The sequence below is a fragment of the Lissotriton helveticus genome, chromosome 1_1 (genome assembly GCF_964261635.1).
Source record: "Lissotriton helveticus chromosome 1_1, aLisHel1.1, whole genome shotgun sequence".
Lineage (NCBI taxonomy): Eukaryota > Metazoa > Chordata > Amphibia > Caudata > Salamandridae > Lissotriton > Lissotriton helveticus.
Window position 1 is genome coordinate 1400842822 of NC_136057.1, and position 23328 is coordinate 1400866149.

Genomic DNA, 23328 nt, shown 5'->3' on the forward strand with positions numbered 1-23328 from the left:
GTGTTATTTTCAGCCACGTGACCTTGAAATAACATTTTTGTGAAATCTGAAAATTATACGCCAAGCAGTATTCATTGTAGGTACATAATTGCATACATTCATTGTCCTCCACAATTGTCCATTGATAATCAACAACCTATCCATAAAAGGTAAACGAAATCTAAATATTCTAATTCACCCACTGTCCACTGTTAACTGCACTTTCAAGAAAACAGCTCATGCAAGCAAAATACTCCACAATAAACGTGATATAAAAAAAACATATTGGGACTGTTTGAACGTCCTTAGCTGACATGGAATTGTATGTGTATGCATATGTTCTAACACATTGTAACATGAAAAACAAAGATAAAGTAAAAACAAAAATCAGAACTGAGCCACATAGCCAAGGTCCTAGTTCTCTATAGGTCAAGCTAGAAGCCAGGCATCTCGCTTTCACATGCTTGACATGTGCAGATCTTCAGCAACCCCTCTCTTTAATAATGGGGTTTGATGCCTCTTTCACTGTCACTGTTAATCCTGCTAACGTCCACAAACACATGCACAAACATTCCCCTACAACTTTTGCAGATTGGTGTTTTATAGCACTGGATCCAACCTCTAGAAAGTCTTAACTACAAGTCTAAGATATCCAATGGAGAAGCTGCCTATAAGATCCTATTAGATAGGGTGCTTGGAAGCAGGATCACGGGTATAAGGTGTGTGATGCAAACAAGGACGTGATGTTGCCAATGTGGAAGGATGGATGGATTTACCGCCGTGAATACAACGTGTTCAAAGCAGAAGTGGACGTGTTGCTCTGACCGTCACGTCGCAGGGAGCTGGGACACAAGATTGAATCAGGAGTGCAACGTATTCAAGGGGAAAGCGGCAGTGATGCCGATAAGTTAACTACTGAGAAAGGATGGGTAGGGGGACGTCAGCGTTACTGAAAGCAAGGCTATACAGTGCTAAGCAATGATGGAATGTACTGGTACGAGGTGAACAAAAAAAGGAACCTGTTGATTTTATTGTTTTCATGGGAGGGGAGGAAAGGGTTGATGTACAAGAACTCCAGCAGCATAAAGTGCAGCTCGGTTTAGAAGACAACTTCTATTTCTGCAAGCCCAAGGAGGTTTTCTTATTCTTGAAACAGCTCCTAACATTTATACATATATGTAAGTGTGTTTGGGTTGTGTTCTTAAAATGACATTATGCATGCACCGTAAAAAGCACATTTATTTAAAACAAAATAAAAAAGGGAAGTGATCTATTACCAGTGCATGATGCGTTTTGCTGGAAGGCTCTTCTGACTGTGATACATCAATAAAAAAATAACAATACATTTGAGAACATTTCTAGAGTTCTTTCAACGACAGTTAAGGACACCAACCCTTGCCAATGAGGTGGACTGGGCTTTACATGAGGACATATTCATTTTTAGGTCGAGCCTAGCGCCGCTCATGCGCTGCTCTAGGAAAGGTCCTCTTGGAATCACTCCAAACTTTTGTGCGTGTGGTGGCCTACAGCTTGCGGGAGCAAGCAGGGGCGCGCAGGGGGCCATCTGTTCTGTATCATGTTGCTTTCACTTTCGCAGCCGCGTGGCTGAGCTCGGTCTTCCGGTTGCTTCACTCTAAGGCAGAGCCCGAGGCACACAGGAGTGTTACTTAACACCCTCTGGCTACAGGAGATGATGTATGAGCTTTGGGACGGTGCAGTGGTGCTTTCACGAGTGGCCGCGATTGTTTTTGTTGCAAAGGTTAATTCAATAACACTAAGCTCTTCGAAATATATAATTAAATACATTTTTGTATGAAAGCAACAGCTGCACATATATGGAAAAAATAACCTGCACCTCTGATACCGTTACCTTGGTTAGCTCGAAAGAAGCTACAGGCCTCGGATGTCGAAGTATTAATAGGGAGATGTTTAAACCTGTCTCTGGAATGCAACTGAATATGAATTCAATAGTTAGCCTTGCTATATATATTTTTGTCTAGGCCCTCTTTATGGCATGTTTGACCTTGGAAAATGTTCTGCTGTGCATTTAATTTGCGCTCCCATCTTAAATTAGCGAGCGCTGGTATTCTGCGCACACATCAATTGGGAAGTGTGATTTGTGTGGGAAGCCTCAATTAATATTCTCAGCTCTTGAAAAAGAGCTTAAATCTAAGTCTCTCTGCTGTTCCACAGAGGATATGGTTTAACTGGTCTTTTTGACTCAGCATTTTAAAGGCATTAGTGGATATTCACTGTAATTCTCAGGGCTACAAAGTGGTGATAAAACAGACATGTCATTTTTATGCTTGAAAAATTAAAGCAGGCTCCGAATCATAACACTCACTGTGCCAAATCGCCCGGGTTATGAAAATGTCCATACGCACAGGCAATGAACAATCTTCTCACTGAAAAAACACAGGCGCCAAATGTCAAAGGAGGTGGGACAGCAGAGGACCTGAGACAAAACGGCTTGTGGAAATGACATCAATGTAAGTTACATCTCCAGAAAACTGCTGCACAAAGGGATTCTGGTCACTACAATAGTTATCAGCAGGCACCAGGACATGCCGTTTTGGGCAGATTAATGCATAAGTGCAACCTGTGAAGGGGTTGATGCGGAATCAACCCTCTCATCCAAGAAAGTGCTCACTTTGGTCTTTCCCAACCCCGCCAAGCTCTTCGATCTCTAGAGTCAGCCCGGCACAGAAGCAAAAAAGGCAGCCTGACTGATGGCCCACTTGAGGGGTACTAGTTAGAATAATGTTTGATGTTTAAAAAGCGCTTTCTTTCTTTGAGTTATTAAAGAAACAGCTTATTATAGGATGGAGAGTGGAGAGGCCAGAGTAGAGTCATAACCCCTGCCTAAATTTAAAGTTAGATTTTTCTATTTTTGGCTGTGAATGGGGTGCGGGGAGGGCAGGTAAGTGGAAACAGAACTCCAACAGTCCTCAGTGCAGTGCACATTTTTTGGTTTGGGTGATTGTAAGCAATGAGAGGATAAAATATACCTTTAATGCCTTATTCTGTTTTTATTCTTTAGTGGGGAAGAAGAGAATGTGACCAGCGCCTTCAATATATTTATTTGTCTTCTGTTGCCAGTTGAAATTAATGCACTGAGGCCTTATTTATCACAATATTAAAATATTGTACAGTGGTGCTTTTTGTTTGTTTTACTTTTCTTCATTTTGCAGTGCTCGTCACTGTTCTGTGAAGGAAAAAAGTTATCTTTTTATTTTACATGTATTGCCAATTAGAAGAACATTAGAATTGGCTTCTTCAACACAGCATAGGCCAGGCCACTACAAACCGAAATTGAGCAAAATATCACTTCTCAGTGGGTGTCTTAGTGCTGGGATACAATATCATGCCGCAGGTGAGTATATGATTGTATTAATGAGAGCTTCGGTGCCTCAGTACCTACAGCCCATCTTATGATGCAACTCAGGGTAGATGTGCATGCTTAGAGCTAGGCAGATATCTCCGTACTTGCGCAACAATCCAGGATATAGATGAACTAATGGTACAGCAGTGGGTGTGATAAGACATGACAGAGGTGCATTGGTGGCTGGAGATAAGGTCATGGTGCTGTTCTGATACAGGCACATAATTAGCATGGACTGAGTATATATTACTAAACGTCCTATTCTCAGAATACACATCTTGTAAGATTCTATGGCCCTGATATAATATACAATCAATTTACACTGCAACATTGCTTTGCCCTACACATATTGATTGGATTTCACTGCTCTGCGCTACATATACATCTCCATGCGGAAGCACCTTGAAAATAAATGCCCTTTCCTGACCGATAACCTGTCAAAATAGAGAACTAGGTCATTCCAAATATATGTGATAAATCTGTGAAGCAGCAGTACCTTTATGCATCCTCACCTTTGTGTTGTCTAAACTTCATGTGGTTCATCTGGTGGTCCCCTCTAATCCCTAACATTTCAACTGTGGTTGCCATCCTGGCTTGCTTGAATTATTGCCACCTGGCTAATATTTCACCGGAACAACTGAAAATGTAATCACAGATGACCTTACCAATTAACCATCTTTTTAAATGTCACATCAGAGAGTAGAAGATCCGAAATCCTTTGATGTAACCATACATTGTTTAGCTTCCTTCAGAAACAGTATTTGTGCGAGACAATCATCATGCTGAGACCTTGGCACCACAACTCGCCTATACATTAATTAATTTGTATGTCTATCTCGATGGTAGAGACATAATGTGATTGAGCTCTTTTGGGATGACTGCTGCCTGGCCTACTTGACATGTAAGCCTAAGTGACCCACTCCATTCATACTCGTCGGGGAGTCTCAGCTGACCTCAGCCAGCCTATAGTCTGGCTGCCACCCTCCAGCAAGCATTGGTATCCTGAATCATCTCCCCATAGTATGGATCTGGCTGCTGCAAGGATTACATGTATACTGTCGTAGCACAGTCCCAAGTATTTAAGTTTATTTAATTGACTGAAGTATTTTTATGTAAATCAAGAGAGTGGTGGCCCATCTAGTACCAGGGAACAGGGCTCTTAAGACAATTAGGCAGAGAAAAATCCCTGGAGGTAAATTACACACACCATTCACTCTGTACACCTTCACACCATTGGCTATATATTGTCTCAAATGGAAGAAAAAGCTTTTCAATAACTCTTATAATTGGCAGCAAGTTTGTATTAGCAGTTAAAAAGCCCACAGCTGAAATCTTTGGCATACAAGAGATTCAATAATAATCCCACAACTGAAATGTAGTGTTTATACAAATTTATTAAAATGTGTTTTACTCTCCAATATCACTTAAAACGTATCAAAACAAATGCAGTAAATGTAAATAAAACAATGAATAAAAATCACAATTTATACAATGCTAAATCCTTTGTAACACACTTGAGTGCAAGCAAACACATAAATGAAAACGTAGACCCTAGACAAAACACAGTAGCAATAATCTGTTAAAAGATCAGTGTGATCCAAGTACAATTCATGATCTATTTGGGACTATTTTGTAAGAAGTTATCTTTCTTATCTAATGTCCCATGTTATGTCGGATTCTCATTGAGCATGGGCGTCGACGCATTTCAGTGGCAGATTTGACTTAATGGACAAAAACCACCTTCTTCAGGACAAGTATCAATATGGGGTCACTTTTCTTCATAATATTTAAAAATGTATTATAAAAAGATGTAGGTTGTGATGTTCATTAGGTTAACTGGTACTCATGTCCAAAGGTCCTTTTTAGGTCGAGCCTGTCAATGCGCGTGCGCATTGAGCTTGCGAGAGATATTGGGGCTTAACGAGAGCTTAACCATCGGCGATTTGATGCTGTGCCCGTGAAAAGCAAGCTCAATGCGCAAGCGCATTGACCTAAAAAGCACGTGCACATGAAAGCCAGCCATCTGTTGCTTCCCCAGCGTGGTGCCGCCAGCAGCTTCACTTGAAAGGGATCTGCTCCACCCCCTGCTGCATCTAAGGCTTTCATTTCGCACCTTTCACGGCCGCCAGGCCGTGTCGCATTTCTCCTCCCCCCTCCCCACAGCAATGCCAAGAGCTTTTTTTTTTTGTATTTCACAAACATACCCCGAAAGTAGGTATTTCTTTTTGAAATACAAAGAATCTGAGTTTTTTTCTCTCCACGAGCCACTGGTCATTTTTCCAGCTGAACATACCCAGGCAGGACAAATATGCATTAAGAAGGCCTTTCTTAGACGGGCAGGCTTTCCCACGCAGCCCCCAGCAGAACTGGGGGATGGGCTGGCGGGTCATTGGTATCTATTGGCACAGCCGTGCCCATTTACAGCGGGACTCTTGCTGCGTCAAACCACAATGACCCTCCAAAATGTCACTGTTGACATGGCCCGAAGTCTGTTTTGTGTAGGAAGGCTTCCACATTGTTTCAGGAGGAAGAGCCGCTAATGTACTCTTAGTTTTCTTGATAATGTTTCCTTTGAAGGGAGAGGTCTGTATCGAGGGGGTATCCATGTGAATTAGCTTTGGCTGTAGTTTGGAGGTGAACTGAAGTTTATTCTATTTTATTGTGTAATTAGCGCATAGAATTTTAAGGACCTGTCTAATATGTTTTTGTTCTTCAGGGTGTGCAAAAAAAACACTTTGAGAGACCCTGTAAACTTTCAAAATCGGCTCCCTGTTTTTCTTTTTTGAAATTTCGCCTTTTGGTTTTGTAAAATAGAAAAAGTGAAAATTGTTAGAACATCGTTAAAAACGGCAGAAAATTTTAAATATAAGTTAAAGTTTAAAATTCAATATTTCGAAAGTGAAGTAAAAAGAAGACAAAGCGATAGCATACAGCGTACGGAAAAGGTGGGATAAAGTGCTTTCGGCGTTGCTGCTTCTGTGCCTCTTAGGAAATACCTCTGGAGAACAGGAACATTATGACCTGTGCTGCTTCCAGAGAAGTAGTGAATAGACGTCATTGTGGTATTTTCCAGCCTGCCCAACCCCCAGTCTCTTTCGAGGGCCCCCCTCATTCTATATTCTTAACAAAAAGAAAAGAAAACAGCCCGTCAGTTAAAGAAACATTAACCTGTTTCTTTATTTCTTATTCTCATTAAGTGTTTGTAATGTACAGCTCCTCCTCTGAAACCTGTTTTTATGCGCTACATTATTTAGAATCCTTTACTTTTGCAAAACAGTGGCATTTGCAATGGCCTGTGGTCCTCCTGTTTCACTAAACCTTTAGAGCGCAGTTTGTTTTCCACAGCCAATTTTAAAAGGGCAGAGCCGGCCATAGCCAATGACCTTCTCTTTTGTGCTAGCCAAAGCAGCAAGCCAATCACAATACAGGAGCTTAGCCCTGGCAACAATAGGGAGCAGTGCCTTTTCAGAGCATTGACGGGGCAAACACAATGCAGTTTTGTACCTTGTGACAAGGTTACATTTATTGCGGCAGTGCAGTTGTGAATACATCATTTCTAATTAATTTCTTTTTCACGCCTTGTAACTTTTCTCACCAGTTTTCTTTTTTTAATATTTTTAACAAAACTGTTAGTATTTAGGAAGAGCAGGAGGGTGATTGGAATAAAAAAAAAATTGGGTCGTTTAATTTCTGCATGAACATGTATCGCAGTTTAGGACTTTTTGAGCAAAATAAAGGAAAACTAATCATATGTTCTCCTTATAGGGATTCTCCGGCCTAAATATGAGGTGATGATAGATTGTGTGGTTTTAGCCTATTTGGTTACAAACGTCCTCCCCACTGAGCGTTCAATATTGCGTACTTTATTTATACTGGGGGTCGACCTATTATGTCACCAACCGAGCTATTTTGTAAACTCCTGAGTCAAGTGGCTTCTCAGGGCCTTTTGTTGACTTACTTGAGCTGTTGGTCGTCAGTGAGGCCACCGGCGCTCATTTTCGGGAATCTGCACTTACTCTTTCCTCGGACATTCACCCAGAGCAAAAGAGAGGGAAACTGTGAAAGAGGAAGAGAACAACAAACAAGCATTTGCAATGCAATAGGTCTCGCATTACTGAAAGTTTGAGCTATTGCTGTTGCAAACAATAATGCAAGGCCAATAGCTAAAACGTTCAGTAATGCGAGACCTATTGCATTTTCAATGCTTGTTGTTATTGGGCCTCCAGATAAAATATTCGCGACTTTACTCCTTCCTTTTATTTATCTTCTGGTCCTTATTCATTTTTTACCGGTACCCAGGATCAGTCACACGAAAAAATGCAGGTATAGCAACTTCTAATGTTTATTGTTGTGGAGGATAGAGTTTCACCATATGGTGGGAGTGGTATCCTACCTACGCTGTATTTATCAACCCGTAGACTCTTTGATACGTCTATCGCGATATTTAGAATCACCGCAACCTCTTATCTTTCAGCAAATATTTTATCTGGAGGCCCAATAACAAAAAGGACCTTTGGACAGGAGAACCAGTTACCCTAATGAACATCACGCCCTACATCTTTTTGTAATACATTTTTAAATATTATGAAGAAAAGTGACCCCATATTGATACTTGTCCTGAAGAAGGTGGTTGTTGTCCATTAAGTCAAATCTGCCACCGAAACGCGTTGACGCCCATGCTCAATGAGAATCCAACATAACAAGGGACATTAGATAAGAAAGATAACTTCCTACAAAATGTCCCGAATAGATCATGAATTGTACTTGGATCACACTGATCTTTTAACAGATTATTTCTACTGTGTTTTGTCTAGGGTTTACGTTTTCATTGATGTGTTTTCTTGCACTCAAGTGCGTTACAAAGGATTTAGCATTGTATAAATTGTGATTTTTATTCATTGTTTTATTTACATTTACTGTATTTGTTTTGATATGTTTTAAGTGATATTGGAGAGTAAAACTCTTTTTAATAAATGTGTGTAAACACTACATTTCAGTTGTGGGATTATTATTGAATCTCTTGTATGCCAAAGATTTCAGCTGTAGGTTTTTTAACTGCTAATACAAACTTGCTGCCAATGATAAGAGATATTGAAAAGCCTTTTCTTCCATTTGAGACAATATATAGCCAATAGTGTGAAGGTGTACAGAGTGAATGGTGTGTGTAATTTACCTCCATGGATTTTTCTCTGCTTAATTGAAGTATTTTTATACCACAAATCAGTTCACAAGGATATTGGAGCACTTTACCACAAACGCAGGTGACATTGAAAGATAGGTACACAAGTAGAGATAAAGGAAACAAGCATTGGCATAGCCAATAGGTTTCACCCTTGGGACCTTATAAGTGTTTAGCCATGCAACAGTTGATGTTGTTGCACCACGGATATTGTTCGGCATAACTAAATACTTATAAGGTTCCAAAAGCGAGACCTATTGGCTATGCCAATGCTTGTTATTTTTGTTAGGACCGGGGAGATTAAGTGATTTGCCCAGAATCACAGGATGTTGCGGAGTCCTTGCCGAGACTCGAACCCGGTTCCCCAGATTTGAGGTTGACTACCCTAGCCGTTAGACCAACTCCTCTCCGCTGAGGACGGGATGGGAGAGAATAAGCAGGGAATCCGCAATCTAATTCAAATCAGACAAACTGCAATAGCACAGACTAATGGATAACTGAAACTCTGTTTATCATCGTTCTATGTTAGAAATGTGGAAATGCTGCCTGCTCAGACACAAGCACCATTGGTGATTCAATGATGTCACCTATATCCTATCTTCACTGTGACACCAGACAATCTTACATATAATGGCTTCACAAATTCAAAAATAACATGATTTAATTACTTCATTATTTAGGGGTTTTGTAGAGTGCGCCATAAATTGAAACAGGCAATCCCAAAATCTAAAGACCAAGCGAAAATGTATAATGATGCAGAAAAGGCCATGTTTTCAGCTGTTAACTAAACACGGATATAGTGGAAGCTCAGTACAAGATTTTGTCATGAAATATGCAAATCAGTGTCCCCATTGCCGAATTTTAGAAAGTCTAACGACTCGAAGAATCGGCCATGGCAAAGTGCAGCAACACAGGAGGGCGGTGTCTGTAGAAAAGGTGACTGCTAAAGGAAGGGCCTAAGTTATAAAAGCTTCACAACAGACACATACGCTCTTAAACAGAACGTGTTGTTTTCAATAGGAGCCAATGCAGATTCAGAAGCAAGGGGCTGCACTGTTTTGGATAAACTGGTGACGTTGAACCGAGTAAATATGGCCTGAATGATGAACTAAGAAGAAGACTGAGGGTATACAAGGAAGGCATTTCCTCAACCGTTTCAGCTTCAAAAAGTAGGCGGAAGAAAGTCTATCAATCTGAAAGATTCAATCACACTCCGGAGATTTATTCATGGTCTTGGCTGGTACTGGAGGTTGACCAATAGATTCTGAAGCCACTATTCAGTTGAAGGTGGAGCCTCACAGAGCCAGTACCTTACTTTTAACTGAATTCAGCCACAAAGTATTAAGATACATTCAGCCTGCCTCCAATCCAATAGGATTAGAGATGCAGTTTGGCCTTGGCCCAGCAGCATTCATAATTCAGTTTGCTCTACAACCAATGCCACCGCTGTGGCATGCTAAGGATTAAAACTAGCCTGCTGAACCCATCAGGGGCGAGAGTTTACGTGCCGGGCGCTGGCGAGGACTGCGGGTGGCCCAGACACCTGTGCACTGCAGGGGGGAGTGGCAGAGGGAGACACGCTCTGCCCTGCTCGGACCGGACAGCTGGAGGGCAAGGCAGCTGAGCGCTGCAGGTATGATGGGTGCTGGGCAGAGACTGGCATTGAAACAGCAGGGGGTTATCCGTACTGTCCTGTTAACGAGCTCCTTTATATGTGGACATATTCACAAGAAATTAAAACGCCCAAGTATTATTGACTATTCCCGTTTGCACCTTTCACTCAAAGTTACTCCTGAGCTTTACGCGGAATTCCAGGGAGACCGCAACGCTTTTCCCAGCCGCACCTACTGCCGCGGAGTCCCTGTTGCCATCTTGCCGGACAAAGGGGGGACCACAACTCCCAGAGTTCCCCTGTGGCGCACGGCCACCTACGCAAGCATAAAGCGCCAGGAGGCGCTTCAAAGGGAGGACGCAGACTCCCGCAGAGCGGGACGCGCAAGGGCGTGTCCGGGCTAAGGGCGGACCCGTTTGAGGCCGTTAGAGACCGGATGAGGCGGGGCCGGGCCCCACTCTAAACTCATCATCACCGTAAGGTTAGTCTTTTAGTAACCCACTGTCTGTTATTACTGAAGCTGCCACAAACCAGGAAGTCTGCCCTGTGTTTTATCCCACCCGAAAATGAATAAGCAAGAGGGAAAGAGGAGAAATGCGCCACCCAGCGGAAGTGTGGTGGGGACATTGGACCAATTTTCAATCAGAGCTAGTTCTGTACTCGCGCAAGAGATAGCATTGACTGAGCGCCGCCTATCTCTCGAACCCCTCCTGTCCAAACGATCATCTTTGGGCGGCCTGATCTCTGCGCGTACTCCTGACCGCTGCCCGGCTATAGATACAGACCTTATGATAAGGCAGGTGACATCGCACAGTCTCCTACCGGGCCATTGGAAGTACCCATCACACTGGAAGCCTGTATTATTCCTCCACCCGTTGAGTCCGTGCAAGGGTGTGCACCAAGTAGTCCACTCCCACACATTTCTACGAGGTCTGCGCCCTATCCAAAAATATAACCATTGTTTCAATTCCAGACCTCCCATCCAAGAGGAGGCGGGGAGGAGGTCCCCAGAGGCAGAAAACCGAAAAAATCCAAAGGACTAACAAAAATGGAGGAACGGCACCTCTAATACCATTAACGATAGTGGATTATCCCGCCACTACATTTGGAGCCTCAAATTTAGATCTAACAGGTGATTCATCTCTGGAAGCCAATGAGGTCATGTGGAATAAAATAAATTAGGAAATTTAATTTCAACAGCCTTAACTCCTATCATCCATAGACTGACTAAAATCGAGGAAAGACTAACAAATTTTGAATTGAAGGTTAGGCCTAACTTTTGCACTATTGAGGGTTTATTGGGCCAAACAAAGCTGTCACAAGTAACTACAACTAATGAATTGAGTAACATGGCATTATCGAATTTTGACCAATCCAGACTCCCAGTAACTAGGCCATTACCACTACTGTCTAGGAGTAAAGTCACGGCAGCCACCAATCCTGATGTTGGCACAGCTGCTATGGGTGGGAAAGTAGCTGAACCTGGGAATATGTTTAGTGAATTGACTCAGTCTACCTCGAACACCCCAGGGGGGGTGTGGAAAGAAGACCTTGTGCAAGGCCGCTAGGTGATATTGCACAATTGCCTACCACTAGTGCATCAGTAAATCAAGCCAGCACTGCACCAGGGTTACATGACCGAGAATCTCTCTTGACGCATGAGAGACTGGATCACAGCTCAGCCTCAGAAGTCTCTCGGGTCATACACCTTCCTCCGGCAGCCGCCCCTTTGGTGGTGGTCCAGAGGAACGTTCCAGTTTTTGCGGGGTGGTCAGACTGAATCCACCGAACAGTTAATGGCCAAAACCATGCATTGCCTTAATACACAACTGAAGGATGTTGGGGTTTGGTATAGGGACATATGTAACCAGAGGATTCTGGCCAGACGCACAGCATGGATAGGACACTCCAGGAAGGAGGGGAGGGGTGATTGTGTAGTTGCTAACTTTAACAACGAGTATGTTGTTAGATTTCTTTTGGATCACCTAGGTAGTAGCAACCTAGGGTATCACTCTGGAAAAATCTCTGTTCTGCCCCTGGGGTTCTTTTATAGACCCCGCCATTTCCCCCTGGTAGGGTAGGGCACCACATGTGCAGTAGATCATCCATGGGTACCCCCTAGAACCACCCACAGATCCTCAGATCTAATCCTGGTTAATAGATTTGCCCCTTTGTCCGGTCTAGATGCTTGCGACTGACTGCAACCTGCTGACCCGCCCAGGATAGAGTACATGGTTATTCAGCCTGCCCTTTCCACTGTGTTGTTATGTTATGTTAATTACTTTTGTATCGCGCACAGCTGCCCCAGCAAAGGGGCGTCCTGGCGCTCAGGAAGGTAAACACAACATTACATGTAGCTGCCGAATCAGAAGTTTTTATTAAAAAGTACTGTTTTTATCGCACGTCTAAACTGGAGAAGATCTTCCAGTGCTCGAATTTCCGCAGGAAGGGAATTCCAGAGTTTTGCGGCTACCACTCGGAAGGAGCGGCCACCAGTCCTGCTCAGCAGAAAACGTGGGACCACAGAGAAATTCTGACCCATCGATCTCAGGGGTCGGGAGGGAACATATGGGGTCAGAAGATTCTCCAAAATGGGTGGGGCTGTACCTTTTAAAATTTTAAAAGCCAGGCAGAGCACCTTGAACTCAATCCTCCTGGCTACTGGAAGCCAGTGGAGCGCCTGCAATGTTCTTGAGACCGAACATCTCCTAGGCAGGCCGACTACCGCTCTTGCCGCGGCGTTTTGTACTCGCTGCAGCCGTTTTAGTTCCGCCTGGTTGGTCCCTGCTAGCAGAGCACTGGCGTAGTCTAACCTGGATAGCACTGAGGCCTGGACCACGAGCTGTCTGGTGGGGGCATCAAAAAATGTCAATACCGGCCTGATGCCTCTAATAACGCCAAAACAGGTAGCGGCTACCCTCTCAGTATGACACGTAAAGCTCAAGGAGGGGTCCAACCAGACTCCAAGGTTTTTTATCTCTGTAATGGGAGTTGGGATTATTCCAAGCTCAGAAGGCCACCAACGATCATTCCACCATCCAGGTTGCTTACCAAACACCATGACCTCTGTTTTCATAGTGTTCAATTGGAGACAGTTCTGATTCATCCAATTGGCCACCGCGCGAAGCCCCTCACAGAACTTGAGGGCCTCCCCTGCTGAGTCCCCACTTAACGTGACCGCCAGCTGTGTGTCATCCGCGTAGGAGACCATTGTCAGGCCCCAGCGTTTGACTACATCAGCCAGCGGTCTAACGTAGATATTAAATAAAGTGGGGCTCAGCGCTGATCCCTGTGGGACCCCCAAAGTGAGCGGGTAAGAGGTGGATTTCCCGGGAGGGATAGCAACCTGGAACGATCTATCTGAGAGGAATGAGTGGAACCAGCAAAGAGCGGGTCCCCTAACGCCCACTTCCTCCAACCGCCGTAACAGGATCTCGTGGGATACAGTATCGAACGCGGCACTCAAGTCTAATAACAAGAGTGCCGCTGTTCGTCCACCATCCAACACGGCACGCAGATGTTCGGTCATAAACAACAAGGCAGTCTCCGTGCTGTGACCTGTGCGAAATCCGTTTTGGGTGGGATCCAAGATATTAGCTTTGGCGAGATGATCAGCCAGGATCCCATTCACGTGGGCCTCGGTGACTTTGGCGGCCCACGGCAGCAGTGAGATGGGGCGATAATTCTCTGGTTTGACCGGATCTAAAGAAGGCTTTTTGAGGATAGGTGTTACTACCGCATGCTTCCACCTAGTGGGCACAATTCCTGAGGACAATGATAGATTAATAAGGGCTAACATAGGTGTGCGACATAAAACCTGCATGTTTTTAAACTGGGCCGGCTTGAGCGGATCCATTGGGGAGCCAGATTTGATTTTTTGGCTCAATAAATCAAACCTCTCGTCAGAGAGGGGGGTCAGCAGGTCCAGCGTCACACCGTCATCCCTCAGGCAGCTATCTAAGATCGGCTGTTGCATCCCCGTAGGAAAGGAGCGGTAGATTGCCTGGACCTTGTGAATAAAAAAGGCAGCTAAACTCTCGCAGTGGGAGTCGGTACAGATTTCAGCTGCAGATGCCCTCTTCGTCATAAGGTCCTTTAGGACCTTAAAAATCAATTTAGAGGGATTAGGGCTATTCCGAAACTCCTCTGCATAAAATGTGGCTCGGGCTCGACAAATCGCTCTATGGTATGCCTTAGTTAAAGTAAGGTAGCAGGTCTTGAGCGTGGGGGTATAGGTTTTCCTCCATCGCCTTTCTGCTTTCCTACAATCTCTCTTGAGAGACGCTAAAGTCTCATCATACCAAGGACTATGATTTTTCGTCCGACAATTCGATCGAGCCAGAGGAATTAGCAAGTCCAAGGCCAAGGAGATCCAACTGCAGAATAAATCATAGCCAGAGTTAACCTCAGAGAAAGAAGGCAAAGGTGACTTTTCCAGTAAAAGGTAGAAATCTTCTAACTTTAATTTGTACCACTGGCGTTTAAGGATAGATTTATTCTGCGATATGAGCAGAGAGTCTGACATAGGAATGGCCGCCTTTACCAACATGTGGTCCGTCCAAATTAACTGGGTTGGTTGGCTTATGATTATGTCCTCTAAGTTAGAGAACAGAGGGTCCAATAAATGCCCACCCTGATGCGTGGGGGACGATACCCTCTGCGAAAGCTGTAAGGCTTCCATATCAGCCAAGCAGCTTCGAATAGAGGGTAAGAGTGTGCAATCAAAGTGCAGGTTGAGATCGCCTAGCACATTGAAATTAGCACAGCCAAGAGCCTCAGAACTGATGACATCCGGGAGAGCGGCCCTAAAGGCGGCATCGCAGCCCGGAGGCCGATATATTAAGACTCCTGTGAGGCAAAAACAGTGAGTAATGGAAATTCTAAACCGGGCACATTCACAACCTGAGATTTTCAATTCTTTCCATTCAAAGGAAAAGCGGCGTTTCAGTGCCATAGCAATTCCACCCCCACGCGCTCCACGGTTAAGAGTGGCTATGGTGTACTCAGGGGGGAGAGCAAGGTTTAGTATCGCGGTGTCCGCATCTTGTAACCAAGTCTCGGTCATAAACAACACATCCGGAGAATCATTGGTAAGCAAATCAAAGATCTCCGCATGGTGCTTGACCAAGGATCTAACATTCAGGTTGTAAATAGTAATAGCATTCACCCCAGACACGTAAGTCTGCCGAGATGAAACGTCGATGGAACGAATGCGAGAAGGTGCCGGCAGACACCAGCAACAACAGGTACAATAATAAGGACCACTTAATGGCGCAACAAGCGGTAAAGGACAAATAGGGAGACGGTCACGAAAGGCTAACAAATCTGCACTACAATACCTGATGGTAGAGGGCGCCATGGCATTAGGACAATGGCGTTAGAGTTCTGCCGCACCCCGCACTTCCTTAGCGCTGACGGGCGCAGACGGGCAGACTCTGGCTTGACTCAGGCGAGAGTCAGGCGCTACCGCTGCGCGTCACCGCTGCGCGGGCATAGCGAGCATTAAATAGAGCCTCACCTGCACTGCGGAGCACTAGAACGCTCAGGCGGATGGCACGCTAAGGAGCAGCAGCCCCAATATGGCGGCCAGGCGCCGAAAGCGGCAAGATAAAGTGAATAACTCCGCTCTACAAGCGGTGGGGGGCACAATTACGGTGCAAGTCAGAAGGCGCTAAGGTAGTGATAAAAACAGGGGCAAATAACTGAAATTGCCAAAATTAAGTAAAAGCGATGAATCTTTAAAATAAACACAGCACAATACGCCAAATGAAGCGCCAGCAGCAGCGCGCTATGTAAATCAGGTAAAACCCTTCCCAAGGCCGAGCAACACACCGAGCTCGCCTTAAGTAGAGCCTCACCTGCACTGCGGAGCACTAGAACACTCAGGCGGATGGCACGCTAAGGAGCAGCAGCACCAATATGGCGGCCAGGCGCCGAAAGCGGCAAGATAAAGTGAATAACTCCGCTCTACAAGCGGTGGGGGGCACAATTACGGTGCAAGTCAGAAGGCGCTAAGGTAGTGATAAAAACAGGGGCAAATAACTGAAATTGCCAAAATTAAGTAAAAGCGATGAATCTTTAAAATAAACACAGCACAATACGCCAAATGAAGCGCCAGCAGCAGCGCGCTATGTAAATCAGGTAAAACCCTTCCCAATGTCAGACATTAGATCTCAGCTGGTAATCCCACATGCCCCAGAGAGTATTGGAAACTCAACACCTATAGTTATGGGAGGTAGTACATCTTCTTCCTTATTAAGTCTAATAACTTGGAATATTGCTGGTCTCTCAGCGAAGACTACTTCTTCTGATTGGTCATGCTTCATATAGAATCATGATATCATTGCCTTTCAGGAGACCTGGTCACTGAGTACGATCTTTCGCCCTGGCTATTTGGCCTTTGGTAAACCAGCAATAACAAGACACAAAGGGAGACCCTGTGGGGGTTTGATTATCTGGGCAAGACCGCAGGTAGGTTATCGGGTGGAAGAGCTATTGATTGACAATCCTGACATCTTGGCTATTAGAATCAATTTTGAATATGAGCCAGATCTCATATTGATCAATGTCTATGCAAGAGGGATAGTGGGTGGGAAAGCTTCACCAACCATTTCTAGACTGGACTCCTTTATTAAAAAATGAAAGGGGCAAATCACATGGTCATTGCTGGTGATTTAAACTGTACTTTTGAGCCACTGGGCTTTGAATACGGTAGCCTTACCAGTGATGAGGACGCAACCTGGGGTATACCACTTTTAATGCTCCCCCCAATTAATAAATGGACAGAGGCAGTCCTTCAGTTAAAAAGCTTATTATTGGAGAGGGGCTTCAGAGCTGTTAATGGAAGGTCGAAATCAGACAGCGAAGGTACCCACACTTTTAACAATGAGACAAGAAGCAGCAGAATTAACTACTTCTTTATTAATTTAGAACTATGGTCAAGGTTACGGGATATGAAGGTTCAGCGTAGAACGGAGAGTGACTACGATCCGTTAATACTAACTCTAGAGGTAAATGGTCAACCCATGGTGAGGGCTGGAACCGAAATTGTGACGGCAGATGTAATTATGTCCCAAGACTGTCGTAGATTAAAATGGGCAGTGGTCTCTGAAGATGAGGGCACTTTGGATTTGATAAAGTTAAACCTCGAAGACACGCTAATAGCCCTCTCACATCTAGATACGCATGAGGCCTCTCTCCCTGCCTTTACAAGGGCTCATGAGGAACAATTTGCAAAACTGAAAGTTTGTTTTACAAAAATCAAAGGTCCTTCAAGTAGGCAAACCAAAAATCAGCAAAATGGTACGATGAGGCATGTAGGTTCGTACCCCTCTCTAAAGCTATTAGGTTGGGAGTGCTGCAGGAGGTTAGGAAAGCATGGTCTGAATATAAGGAAACCCAACAAAGGGCAAAGAAGACCTTTGATGAAAATAGATGGAAGGATTTGCTACACGCCAGCAATGGGAAAAACTGGTGGCGTTTTTGGCAAACAGTTAAATGGGGTGGTGGTGACATAGGACCGGTACTAGTTAATAACGTTCCACCGGAAGTATGGGTAGCGCATTACCAGACCCAGTTTGCATCTACTACAGATAGCCCCAGACTATACCCTCAACTTGTCCCTGATACTGTCCTAACTTTCGATAAAGGGAAAATTGAGATAGCTTTGGATGGTGTTGCAGTAGGCCCCGGGTCCGGATTGTATTCCGGCCGACTTATTCAAATCCGATAGGCAGAATTGGCTTAAATACATTCACACAGTAGTTAATGCCCTGGCAAGAGGTGCTCCCTTACAAGTATCCTGGTGCGGGGCAGACATCATCCCTATTTATAAAAAAAGGGGACCGAGCCAGTCCAAGTAACTACAGGCCCATAAGCCTTATAGACACTTTACAGAACATTGTGGCCAGACTTGTGTTCAGCAGGGTAAACACGTGGATAGATGATCAGGAAATTTTATCCACCTTTCAAGCGGGCTTTCGTCCTCATGTCAGCACTATTGATCAAGTTTTTAGATTCATGATGATTTATTGGAACACTGTGGATTTAGCTTGGGGGACTCTATATGCTGCATTTATAGATTTAAAATCAGCATTCGACCTGGTGCCCCGTTACAAGTTGTGGGACACACTTAAGGAAGAAGGGATGCCCCCTGAGATTTTATGTTTTATTATTAAGCTTCATGAGTCTAATTATTCCCAGGTTAGGTGGGGACAACAGGGTGAGATAATAGATCGGTTCCCTGTGAACAAGGGAGTACGGCAGGGGTGCGTTCTGGCCCCTACCCTTTTCTCATTGTTCATAAATAACGTTATCTCATACTATACTGCGTATCCAACTGACGCCCCTACTCTTGCCGGTTCTAGGGTTCAACTGTTAATGTTTGCAGATGACACCTTAATTTTGTCTAAAACACAGTCTGGTCTGCAACGAGCTCTTGATAGATTCACGCTATTCTGCAACAACCACAAACTAGTAGTTAATGTTGATAAGACTAAGTTCATGGTGTTGCATAAACATAAAACAGTGAACGGCAGAGTAGTAACGAATAATGCGTCTTTGGAGCAAACAGATACTTTTACCTACCTGGGCGTAACGAAGGACAAGTGGATGAACTGGAAGTCACAGATAGCTTTATTAGTCCTTAGGCATAACCAATTAGCAGGGGCCCTTTTAAAAGAACACCGGCTATCTCACACAAAACCAGTTGGGCCGGCACTATCTATCTATAAAGGGAAAATTAGGGTTTCAATAATCTATGGTGCAGAACTCTGGGGTTTTGATAATCTAGGCCCTTTAGTCCTAGCCCAGAACAAGTTTTTGAGATCATTGACTGGTCTCCCTCAATCGTCCCCTCTCAAACCCCTACTTTTAGATCTGGGATGTACTTCATTTGAGGAGGCAGCAGGTTTTAGACCTCTGGCATATTGGAGACGGCTATGGACAACCCCGGAGTTAGCACCCTATGCTAACGCAGTTAAGCATATCAGACAAGTCGACATGTCCTCAAAAATTAATTGGTTACAAAGATCAAGGGTACACTTTCTGATCTGGGGCTCAGCCATTTGTGGGCAGACCCAGGAAGGGAATGTGTTCCCAACAAAAAATGACTTTAAAGTTCTATATAGGGACATGGTAAGTCATAAGTCCATGTCTATGGTGAACAGTGCCTCCCTGACAGGCCTTTTCTTAGTACGAATACAGGCCGGAGGCCTACTGGGATTTTATTATGAGACCTGGCGACAGGAAACTGTATCACCAATTTAGAGTGGGTACCCTTCCCTTAAAATCATTTACAGCAAAGTGGGATGATGCTCAAGACACAAAATGCCATATGTGTCCTTCTTTAGAAGAGTCCCTAACACATGTACTGTTTGTGTATCCAGCCTACAAGGGTCCTCGTTATAAATGGCTCAAGCCGATCTGTTTAAATATTGGCACAAGATCATGCCAAACAGCACTGCACATTTTGAAGACAGATACAAGGGAAGTCATAGTTACAGCTATGGCAAAATTCTTGGGCTGGACATGGGCATTTAGAAGGAATAGTCTTGATGCTATCATAGGCCCTGCCTTGCATTAACTAACCTGCTTACCCTATGCTACGATGTGCTTTTTGCTACTGTCATTTACGGGTAATTTGCTCTGCTATGGTTATACATTTTATTATTATTCTTTTTTTAATATAAGCAAATGTTATTACTTAGAATTGTATGCCTCAGTGCGGAATCTTTTAATGAAATTTTCATGGAATTTCAATTTACGATATCGTTTTAAAATATTTTATGTCATTTTATCTCATTGTATGTATTTTATATGTGTCTTTTATGATTGGAAAATTATCGAATAAAGACTAATTGAATTCAATTGACTGACTTATCACTATTAATTGAAACCGCTTCAAGGCGTATTAGTCCATCTTCAACAAGCCCAGCCATTAGAGTATTCGGGGTCACAGTGCCGAAGGCTGCAGCTCAATCCAATAGGATTATAGATGCAGTCTGGCCTTGGCCGAGCAGCATTCATAATTCAGTTGGTCTGCAACCAATGCCACCACTGTTCCATGCTAAGGATTAAAACCAGCCTGTACAGGGTCCAGGAGAGAATAAGTAACAATACACTCAGACAACTGGGTGCTAACAATTCTCTCAGAGATCCTTGCACAAAACGGCTGCAAGGACATGGGAGTCCACAATATGTTTTGTTTAGCAAGGGGACGACACAGGCCCTTTACCATTCCATAGGCACTATACCGGATTGCATAGATGAAATAACCAGGGAGCAAACCGCTGGACTACTTGTGGGGACCATCAGATAAGATAACCATGTGGGGCAGGGATCATCATGGGAACAAGAGGTAAGAGAGTTTACAACGTTTGAGATCGTTTCAGTACGCTTTACATACTGGAAAATAGAAACTTAGGGGCCCATTATGATGTCAGGCGGATTGCCCCCGCCAGGCTGGCGGTAGCCACCGCCGGCCTGGCAGGGGCAATCCGCCCGACATCCACACTCGTTTTCCCCCCGCCATATTAGTATGGCGGACGGACCTCGGCGGACGGAAAGACCGTCCGCCGCTTTTCCGCCCCAGTCACCTTGCGGCCGGGGCGGAAAAGGAATAATATGGTGGCGGTGTCTATTAGACACCGCCAACCATATTACGATGGGCCTGGGCAGGTGCCTTTCCGTGGAGGCGATGCCGCCACGGAAAGGCATGCGGTCTTCACTTCGGGGGCCCCCTGCGGGCCCCCAAAGTAAAGGAGGGGTGGGGGTGCACACGGGGGGTACCTGTGGTACCCCCCTGCATTTGCATATACAATGCGGTAGGCACCGCGCGGTGCCTGCTGCATTGTGTATGCAAATGCATACATGCATTTATGGCATTGTGGCGGGCGGTGCAGAGAGCACCACCCGCCACAATGTTATAAATGCAGGATGCGGCCGCCACTGTGGCGGCCGCATCCTAATACCACCCACGGGACTGCCGCCCTTATGACGGGCGGTCCCTAGTCCCGATAGGATGGTGGGTGGACTAAGTCCGCCCATCATCCTAATGACCCCCTTAATATCCAATGACAATAGCTTAAAGACCGAGGCAGTGGGTTTGTCCACAGAGGGCAAAAGGAATTTTCTCAAAAAAGTATTTAGTAAGTGTCTCCCAAAACTCTGATGACAAAAGAGTTTACTTCAGACTAAGAGACGGACTAAAAAACTCTTTACATTTTAAACATTTTCTATGCTAGCCACAAGAAGAGTACAATAAAATTCAGAGCAAACTTGTCTCGTGTATGCTGAGTGATGTTTAATAAAAAAGAGCTTTAAAAACAAAAGAACCCCAGCCGCCCTTTACATGACCATTCTGAATGAGGCACTACTCTTTGTGGCACGCCTGGGTGGAGAAACCAGCCCAGTGTCTGGCAGATTGTCCAGGTCACTGGTATCATGGAGATCCTCATACCAGTTATCACTGGTACATGGGTGTGCCAACTCATTCGCTGCATCATAAACGTCACTATTCGAGCCCATAGCAAACAAATTATTAATAACGTGGGCCCGTCTATGAGGTACGGGCAATGTATCGGAGTTGGAAGACGGTTGTCGATGAGCTGGAGCCCAGGTGGATCAGGGCACAATCTTGGTTGAAACAGTGCCGACTCGGAGTTAAAGATACTATAGGAAGCGCTTCTTCATTCAGTGTCGTGAATGCAACATGGTCTGGGGTGTGCTGTGACTCTAAAGTGTGATTCAGCACAGATGTTGGTGTAAGACCTGTGTCGGGTCCGGAGGATCCAGCTGGCAGCATCCCAGACGGAGGTCCTTGCAGTTCCTTGAGGCCTGGAGGTGTGCAAGAGGTGGTAGATGGTGTGCCAAAAAGCCACAGTATGGCATCACGGAAGTCTACAGTTTCCTATGGGGTGGCCAATTGCCCTAGAAATCTGGGCTGCTCTGGACAAGGGTAGAAATCGGCTCTGAATGGGTACCGCTTCGAAAGCAAGAACGGGAGGCAAGTTGACATCCTTGTGCCTACTCTTAAGTTTGAGAGGGCTGAATCACGTTTTTTTTACGTGTTTTTCTTGCTCTTACCCGAAGACCCTGATGAAATTCTGCCATGGGAACGACTTCGGGAGCAACACCTTCCCTTCGACTTTGACAGGTCGTAGCGTGGAGTCTTGGGAGGTTTAGAAACGTAAAGTTTCACTTCACAGTCGGATCAGTGAAACAATATCGATGACACAAATATAGAACTACCTAAATATAGAGTAAAAAATATAGAATACAAAAATACCGACTTCCTATCTCCAAACAGGTAAGTACAAAAATATCGAATCAAAAATATTGTTGTAAAAAATATAGTCAAAATATCGATTTTTTTTACATGCTTTAAATTAATTATAAATTAATGAAATAATAAATATAATTTACTTTAACTTGCTTAAAATACTTAAATAACATTAAAATTAATAAATAATTAATGTAAGTAAAAAAAAACATACAAATTGATTTATTAATACATATATATATATATGAACGTAATATTCATGAAAAATAGAAAATATTTTTAACGTAGGATAGCGGAAAGAGTATAATTGACTATTACCACTCCAGTGAGTGCAACAGTAGAGAAAGCGTTGGATAGCGTAGGGGTAAAAATTACTATTCCCACTCCAGAGCAGGCAACAGTAGGGAAAGCGTTGGATAGCGTAGGGGTAAAAATTACTATTTCCACTCCAGAGAGTGCAACAGTAGGGAAAGCGTTGGATAGCGTAGGGGTAAAAATTACTATTCCCACTCCAGAGAGTGCAACAGTAGGGAAGGCGTTGGATAGTGGGAGGGTAAAAATTACTATTCCCACTCCAGTGAGTGCAACAGTAGGGAAAGCGTTGGATTGCATATGGGTAAAAATGACTATTCCCACTCCAGGGAGTGCAACAGTAGGGAAAGCGTTGGATAGCGTAAGGGTAAAAATTACTATTCCCACTCCAGAGAGTGCAACAGTAGGGAAAGTGTTGGATAGCATAGGGGTAAAAATGACTATTCCCACTCCAGAGAGTGCAACAGTAGGGAAGGCGTTGGATAGTGGGAGGGTAAAAATTACTATTCCCATTCCAGTGAGTGCAACAGTAGGGAAAGCGTTGGATAGCGTAGGGGTAAAAATTACTATTCCAACTCCAGAGA